At 35.9% G+C, this 8,313-nt stretch overlaps 1 long non-coding RNA gene across 1 annotated transcript; it reads left to right on the forward strand.

Moving 5' to 3' along the window:
• Positions 1-1,629: 1,629 nt before the first annotated feature.
• Positions 1,630-2,938, forward strand: LOC136837745 (uncharacterized). The gene is made up of 2 exons (XR_010852749.1): positions 1,630-1,989; positions 2,710-2,938. It is a non-coding gene; the product is annotated as an uncharacterized lncRNA (long non-coding RNA).
• The last annotated feature ends 5,375 nt before the right edge of the window (positions 2,939-8,313 follow it).

An 8,313-nucleotide genomic window follows, 5' to 3' on the forward strand; every position in this document is an offset into this window, starting at 1 on the left:
AAATAGTTTTCTCTTAGTGTCCTTCACCCATCCTACTTTAAGCAACCCGCCTGGCTCTCAGTCCCATATTTACCAACCTGTTGCAAACTTTCAACTCTCACTTGCGGTTCCATGGACGCGAAGTTGCTTCATCATTCTTCCGCTTGTTGATTGCCAGCATAACACGCTCAACAGTTGCTTCTGAACGCAGTTCTCAAGTCTATTATAACCCCTGAACCCTTGCGTCATTGCCAGAGGGGAAAAAATTGTATACATAAGTTTTTATATACAAAAAAGGGAGAAATCTTAAGAATTATTCAACAGTCAGGGAAAAATGGCGAGTTTGGAAAGCATGTTTCAGCAGAATAGGAGGCTAAGGCCCCTGAACCCTTGCATCATTGCCATAGGAAAAAAATTGTATACATAAATTTTTACATATGAAAAGGGAAATATGTAAAAGAGTTATTCAACAGTCAGGGGAAAAAAGGCGAGTTTGGAAAACATGTTTCAGCAGAATAGGAGACTATGGCCCCTGTACCCTTGCATCATTGCCAGAGGGAAAAAAATTGTATACATAAATTTTTACATATAAAAAGAAAGAAATCTTAAGAGTTATTCAACAGTCCGGGGAAAAAAGGCGAGTTTGGAAAACATGTTTCAGCAGAATAGGAGACTAAGGCCCCAGTGAATGGGAAAGGGGAACAGGTACAGTTTATCAGTATGGAGTAAAAAACTGAAGAAAGTCCAGAACAGAGGTAAGGCTCGAAATAACGTGGTCTCCACGGATTAAAATTTCGAATCCGCTTTATCTGGGTATTACCTAACCTAATCTGTCATCAGATCACGCGTAACGCCTAACAATAAAGTTAACAAACTCCATTTGGCCTGGCCTGCTATATAAAGTATGCGGAACTTGCACGTGAGGAACGGTACACTGAGCTCACCGTCATGGTACCGTATTAGCAAATCTGCCCAGCTGAGTGGGTAAATGGGCTCTAGTAGAAGTTATGGCTTAGATTTACTTATTCTCTGAACAGTTTGTTGCCGCTAAATTTACATGAAAGTGACGCACGCGCTTAACCCTGAATCCAGAACTATTTCCCTTGGCTGGTCCTTTCGATCAGAATCCCCGTCGTCGGAATAGTCATGATGTGAAAGCAGATTATTGTCGAATTTGGGTCTGCACTGTTATGGGATATTACCACTAGCCTTCGCAACACAATTTCTGTACGCCGACCTCTTACACATTATATTAATACTACTTTTCTTTTTCCCACGAGGAATTTGATAAATACCATATTTGAAAAATAAATAAAAGAAATAGTTTTTAATCTGTAAGTTAGTCTTGAAGCTATGAAAATAATTTCAAATGAATTCCTCTCTAAAGTGATTGATAATAAGCGTCCATAGTTAATGTAACAATTTAATTTGGTTGAAAAAGTTAATTCACATATATATATATATATATATATATATATATATATATATATATATATATATATATATATATATATATATATATATATATATATATATATGTATATGTGTGTGTGTGTGTGTGTGTGTGTGTGTGTGTGTGTGTGTGTGTATATGGTAACCACCGCGCAAAATCACAGAGGAATAGAAAGTAGTAGTTGATACGTGTTATCCGTGATGTTCACTCGAAGATCCTTGAATGAAAACTAGCATGCTAAATCATCCTTGGGAACTTCGAAAGTTTTTGTTTACCGTACAATCTACTTGTAAGTCACAGAGGACGCGTGATACTATCTAAGCTTTCCCATTTTTCAATTTTTTTTATTACAAACTTTGGGCACCTGCTTATTATTTGGTTATTTTGTAGCGTTAATTGCACAGTAAATATGATTGATTCGTCGGTAGGAGTTGCCTTTGGTAAGGCTTATGGATTTTTATTCGTCTGCCTCATCGTCGTGTTTATCGCCATTGGATATATTTGTACATATTTGTGGAGATTCGTTTTGTATCCTACCATCGGAAGATGTCTGTATGGCAAGTATTCTTATCTGTTTGTTATTAATGATCGGTAAATGATGTAATACTCAAAATGTAGTCAGCAGATGATATAACACTCCAAATATAAGTAGATGTAGTGCTTAAATTTACTGGATCAAGATCAAAGGAACACAAGCGTTTGTTGTAGTTGGTATGATTTAGGAAAACCCTTTTTCATTGTGTAATCTTGTTAGTTGGGCGAGGCGATGTACTCAAGTCTACGGTATAATTTATTTTAACCAAATTTTTCCCCCATTTTTTTCCTATGACTTTGGATTTCTTAGGCTTTTAAATTTTAAATAAAACTAGGTTATTTCGCTAAACTTTGGTTATAATGAGGGGGGTTCTTCCTTTGTAATGACCAAGTTACCACCTGCGCCATGTCTTAAGTGTTCGCCATATATCATTGTAGTAATTATACGATCAAATACGCAAACTGGGTGCTATAATCTGAATATCATATTTTCACTTGCATACGTAGGTCAATGTCTAAATACAGTAATTTAGACTTCACTTTCGTATTTTGTAACATTGTGTGAAATGTTTGTTAGCATCTGGTCTTACTTGGCCTAGGATCGTAGAACTTGAACCTGATTTAAGACTGGTGCTTTTTTTTCGTAAGGCCAAAAGGTCCTCGTCATTGCCGAGTGTAAAACGGCTTATTCCATATCAGTGCGTATGAGCAACATTTTTTCTTAGTTTTATTTTCTCTTTCAGGACGCAGTGCATACACTACTATTGGAGCATAAGGACATGTTTACGAACAAACAAGTGACCATCGACGAGTAAGCACAATGCTTCGGAACTTCTTTTTAATCATGAATGACGGCATCCGTTAGGTGATTTTCTGTTGGTGAAATTTTTATAAAATTTCTAATTGTGCCACTATGCAGCAGTACCGCCTTATTTCCTTTAGGAAAATTTTCAAATATATAGACTTTTCAAACGGGTATTTGCTTCTCCTACCATGAAAATAACATAATCGATAAAGCTGTAAAGTTTTTTACAGACTTTAATCTAGAAATTGTTTAAAGCCATCTGTCATTACTCAAATCTCTTTACGGTCACTTCTCGAGGGGGTAAACTTTTTCGGACTTAGTCATAAATCATTTAACTGAAGATGAAGTTACAAGAAGTGCATATAAAGAATGCGAATAAAGTTCAGAAGCTTTGGTGCATGCACTGAATTCGAAATGGCACCTGTTGCACTGCGAAAGAAAATCCCTGAACTTCGTCCAGTTTTAAGAAGGTAATAAAGGTTTCACCTCAGCGTCTCAAGATGGATCAGATACTAATTCAGCCAAAGGTCGAAGTTGAAAATGTTTATCACTCATATGTCCAATTAAAAAACAAATTAAACACCCTGATAAGTTTAACGACGCACACTTTGCCATGAAGAAAAAAATGTTACATATCTCTGTATATTTAAGGAGTTCAACAGGGATCTGAAACTCTTTAACAAGCCGTTGTAAGTGTTATTAATTTTTCATATAATGGAAAGTTGCGGATAGGGTCAGAACCAGTACATATCCCCAACAAATTTGGTGTAACGCATTAGCATATATTAGATCACTGCAATGGTCACCTACTGAGAATTCTTCCAAGTCTCACAAGTACAGATTAATTATCAGCTTATTAGACTTTAGCCACTCTGCAAGGGTATAAATAAGTGATTACTCCTTTGCACTCTCCTGGATACTGTAATTTTGCATATTGCAATAAAACTGTGGGTATATAAGAGGAAATGCAATATTTCATCACTGAAGTCTTCTGCTGATGCTAGACAAAAGCAATTCTAGAATATTGGGACATTTGTGTATCTTTCATATAACCTACCTTAAATAGGTGTATAATATGTACGGTAGTAAAAAAAAATTAACACACTGTAGGATGGGTAACTATCATTCGTATATCCGCAAGGTGACTAAAAGTTTTAGCTGAAAATTTTACTTTAACTGAAAATTAATACGTACTTGCGGGATTTAAGAGTTACTCCTTCAACGTTTAACAATCTTTTTTTTCTTGGCTGTTCATCAAATTCTATGCCTGATAAGGTATTTGTTTTGGTTAAACTCTAATCAAGTTTTCTAATTAACTAGCATCATAAGGTGCATCAGTGTCATGGGAAGAAATGGAGACTTAATGTTTATATGTATATCCTACATTGCGTAGGTAGTGTTAGGATTTTATACCAAACCAAAAAGGTTACTTGACCTTTTATCAAACATATTAGGTCTTACAACTACTAATTATAGGCACTAAGGCAGTTTTTTTGTCCTTTGCCATGAAATTTTATATTAAAGGAAAGGTATTCAATGGTGATTGTCAAGGTCATGGGTGGTTTTGTTTAACTATCAACCGTTTGTGGAACTCTGTCGAATCTTTTCTTCTTTAAATATCTGACCATACTAAGTTTCATGAGCTATTATTTCACTGTACATTGGTGTCATGCTTTGGAAGCTTTCCTTTCAACCAAAAAATAGGAACCATGCATGATCGTCTCGCTATAGTATTTTCTACTGAAGCAAGAACTTAGGAAATTAGTCAGTGATGGACGAGAATGTTGTTGAATATCCAGTCTCTAAAAGCACTTGCCAGAACAGATCCACTATGCACTGGCCATACAATTACTTCTTGGATTGTGAACCACACCGCTCCACGCAAACCTAGTCATATTTTTACGTGCTTTAACTTTATATGACATATCAGTTGTTCATATGCAAATTCTTTAGTTAGTGGATAGTTACATTAGACAGTCATTTATCATTGATGAAGGTAAAATTGTTTCAAGTCATTTCCATCATCCTGTAAATAGAAATTGTGTATGAGTATTAGTATATATAATCAGTTGTGTTGGTTTCCTGAATATATTTAAACAATAGAATTTTCTCCGCCTGCAATAATTCCTTCAGCCTAGTTTTACAAAACATCCATTTCATGGAGGACCATAGCTATCCTAAGTATGTCAATCGCAAAATATAGTCATGCAGTTTTATAGGTGCTGACTGGGTAATTTGAAGCATAACTGCCTGTTTTTTGTATTAATGTTTATTGAACTTTAAATCAGGATCTCCCCAAACCCTGCCGCCGCCACCCCCCCCCCAAAAAAATAAGATATGCGGAGCCCGAAAAAATTAAGTGCTTTCTTGCAATCTTCAACTTGTCAAGCTAGTGACATTAAGTAGGAAACTCAACATTTTACAATACACAAAAATTTATCCTCAATTTCAGTAACTTTCAATACCTGAAATATTCCCAAATAGCTCTCTTTCAAGTTAACACACAACCCACTGTTACACTGACATGAACTTTCCAAGTAATACTTCAGTAGACATTATTATGAGGCAACTTAAAACCACGGAACCATTGTGGGTATGTCTGCCAGAAACTTAGTTAGATCAGTTACCATAATTACTGACTAAAATTTGTTTTATCCACCGTTTTGTGTAATAAGCCGTCAGTAATGCCTGAGAGGAATAGCACCAATTAGAAAATCAGTTCAAAGCTAGTTCTCTCCCGAATTTTAGATTTAATTCCCGTATCACCACCTTTTGTATAATGCGAGTGAGTTATGAATTACAGCAATTTGCTGTTTCCCACGCCGAAGCTATTACTGATTCATTGTTTATGTCCGAACTGTTACAACGGTAGTTTGCACGTGGGATAAATATCATTGCTTCAGTAACAACTGATGTTCCTACCACAGCCCAGTTAGAAAAGACAAATTGCTGTTTATCACAGATACGGCAGCAAACAAAAGGTGGCGAACAGGAAGTCATGCAATTTCTGTGTAGTTCAGTTCAGTATAACCAAGTGAAGGGTAAAATATTAAAAATTTCGTATAAATGAATGCAGAAGGACATTAAAAAGTTTGTAGAAGTGAATTTACAGAAGGACCTTTTAGTATATAAACAGATTACAAAGGTAAGGAAATGTTATATACAGTATATTTGTGTGTGTATGTATATGATTGGAATGTGACTGGGGAGGGATTTGGGGTTTATATTTACAATGCCTAGTTACTTAGGGGGTGGTTAATTATGTACATTATATTTACATAATGCAATTCCATTGTGAAACTACATTATTACATTAGTTTTATAAGTTGTGTCTTGTTTTTATGGGTCTAATAAATTTATTGATTTCTTCTGAAGTATTTGGTTGGGGATTGTTATGGAGTGACCTTGACCTTGGGTTCTTCCCCTCAGGCAGTTGGTGGGGAGGCCTTGCTCTAACTCCTTCCATCTGGACGTTCAGCGTCGGCTTGGTTGTTATATATACAACCTTTGTTATTGGTTTCTTGTTGTATTTGTCTGTTTGTCTGACTTCTTCATGTTTTCTCATTTCTACATTCTTTTTTCAAAATTCTGGTTAAGGAAAACCGATCTGGGTGTGGTCATAATCCGCATTGGTATTCATCTCCTTGGGCATAGATCCACCAGCTGTTGGCGTTCACCTCCCCAGGGCATAAACCTCATTGGTATTTCTTCCTCGGCTTTTGTCGAGTATGTTCATTCAGAAGGTTATAGTGGTATGCAGTAGTAAAATATTAAAGAATTTATGGTGATTACGAAATCCATATGCAAATGTAATAATAACATGAGCTTTCGCATGTTTCCGAACATACTTCTTCATATATACAATGAAATATTAAAATAGTCAAGATTAATTAGGCATAAGCGAAAAGTCAATGTTGAAATTAACATTCAGTCGTTATAAGGTAATTCAGAGGTTGATTTGCTGTGGATAGTTGTCTAACAAGTATAAATTTTGTGACTATCGATTCCATATCCTAAACGATCTCCGGTCAATATAGCTTATATCGTCGTGATTATCTTGTTCAGTAGTTAGGGGAATTCCTACTCGGTCAGCATCGGCGCCCTAAGCATGACTTTTTTCTTTGACTTTTTTACCTGTGACTTTCTTACCTGAATTCGTCAACAACTCTTTACCATATTTTTACGGACTCGCCATAACCCATAAGAAAAGCATTCTCTGACTCCCAGTTTTGTGAAATTAAATCTCGTTCATTTTTACTCTACCAGAAACTTAGCAGGTTTGCTGACACATTTCCTAGGTAGTTTATAAAACACCCAGAGGGCTCTATTCAGAAATTCCATAAGTTAAATATTACAGTGAACGACATAACGCTCATAAGCCAGGACGCGCAATCATTATTCACAAAAGTTCCTGTAACGACATCCTGAATTTCATAAGGGAAAAAATCAGCTCCTTACCAAGACTTTTTTCCTCTGGGCAGTGAAAAAGAAAAGTTAAATTAATCAAGCTCTGTTTAACCAATAGCATGCCCTCTTTTAACTGAAAGGTTTACAAAGATTTTAATGTGGGATAGGCAACCAATGTCTGCATGTACTTTAATGACTCAGTCCCAAAGTGGTTTTGGTACGACACGTTGATGACATTTTCACGCTCTGGAATAATAGTTGAGAAGATTTTGGTATCTATTGGCAGCAAAATGAATTCACTTCTAGCATTACGTTCAAAACTGAATGCGAAAAGGACAGGAACTAGCCTTCTTAGATATATCAACAGGGAATCATTCAAGTACAGTTTCAGCGTCTATAGAAGACCAGCGTTCTCTATTTCCTGCATTCATTTCCTAACTATCATGACATTGCAATATCAATGAAGACTGAGGTATCAGTGTAATTTTTTTTCTCGGAGGACCAGGAACCTGTTCTGACGGTTACATAGACAAAGGAGTCGATTTCATTTGTAAACAACTCAACCAGCTGCCTCACTATGACGGTGGAAAAGCCATCAACCAAGCCAGTAAGACAGATCTCTCTTCAAACCAATGGGCATAACAAAATAAGGGACATACCAGCAAAATAAAACTCCCTGCGTAGAGGCATTAAGAACATGTCTATAGGGACATCGAACCTGACTACCCTTCTGCTTTCATATCGAAGAATCGTAGAGAATGCTCTTATTAATGTCCATCAAAATAAAAGAGAATTATGCCTGTACAGCAGAGTTGATATCAACTTACACCTTTCTTGATGGGCCAGTGGTCAAAAGTCACCGTACATCACCCATGGTCAAAAGTACAACATTGTTTCTAAATAAAGCAACTGGTAACGAATCACTTATGGTTATAATTCCTCTGGTTTACCGTGAGTATAGAATTAGACAATAAACGATATTTGTGGCTAAATACATATATATTATATATAGTATATAATAAATTTAATGCATATATAAAATTATATATATATTGTCGGTGCGAGTTGATAAGCTCATATTTTGAATCACCTTAACAAAAGTATACTATACTATTTTTTGGCTATATATACCATG

Source organism: Macrobrachium rosenbergii, chromosome 59 (assembly GCF_040412425.1).
Source record: "Macrobrachium rosenbergii isolate ZJJX-2024 chromosome 59, ASM4041242v1, whole genome shotgun sequence".
NCBI lineage: Eukaryota > Metazoa > Arthropoda > Malacostraca > Decapoda > Palaemonidae > Macrobrachium > Macrobrachium rosenbergii.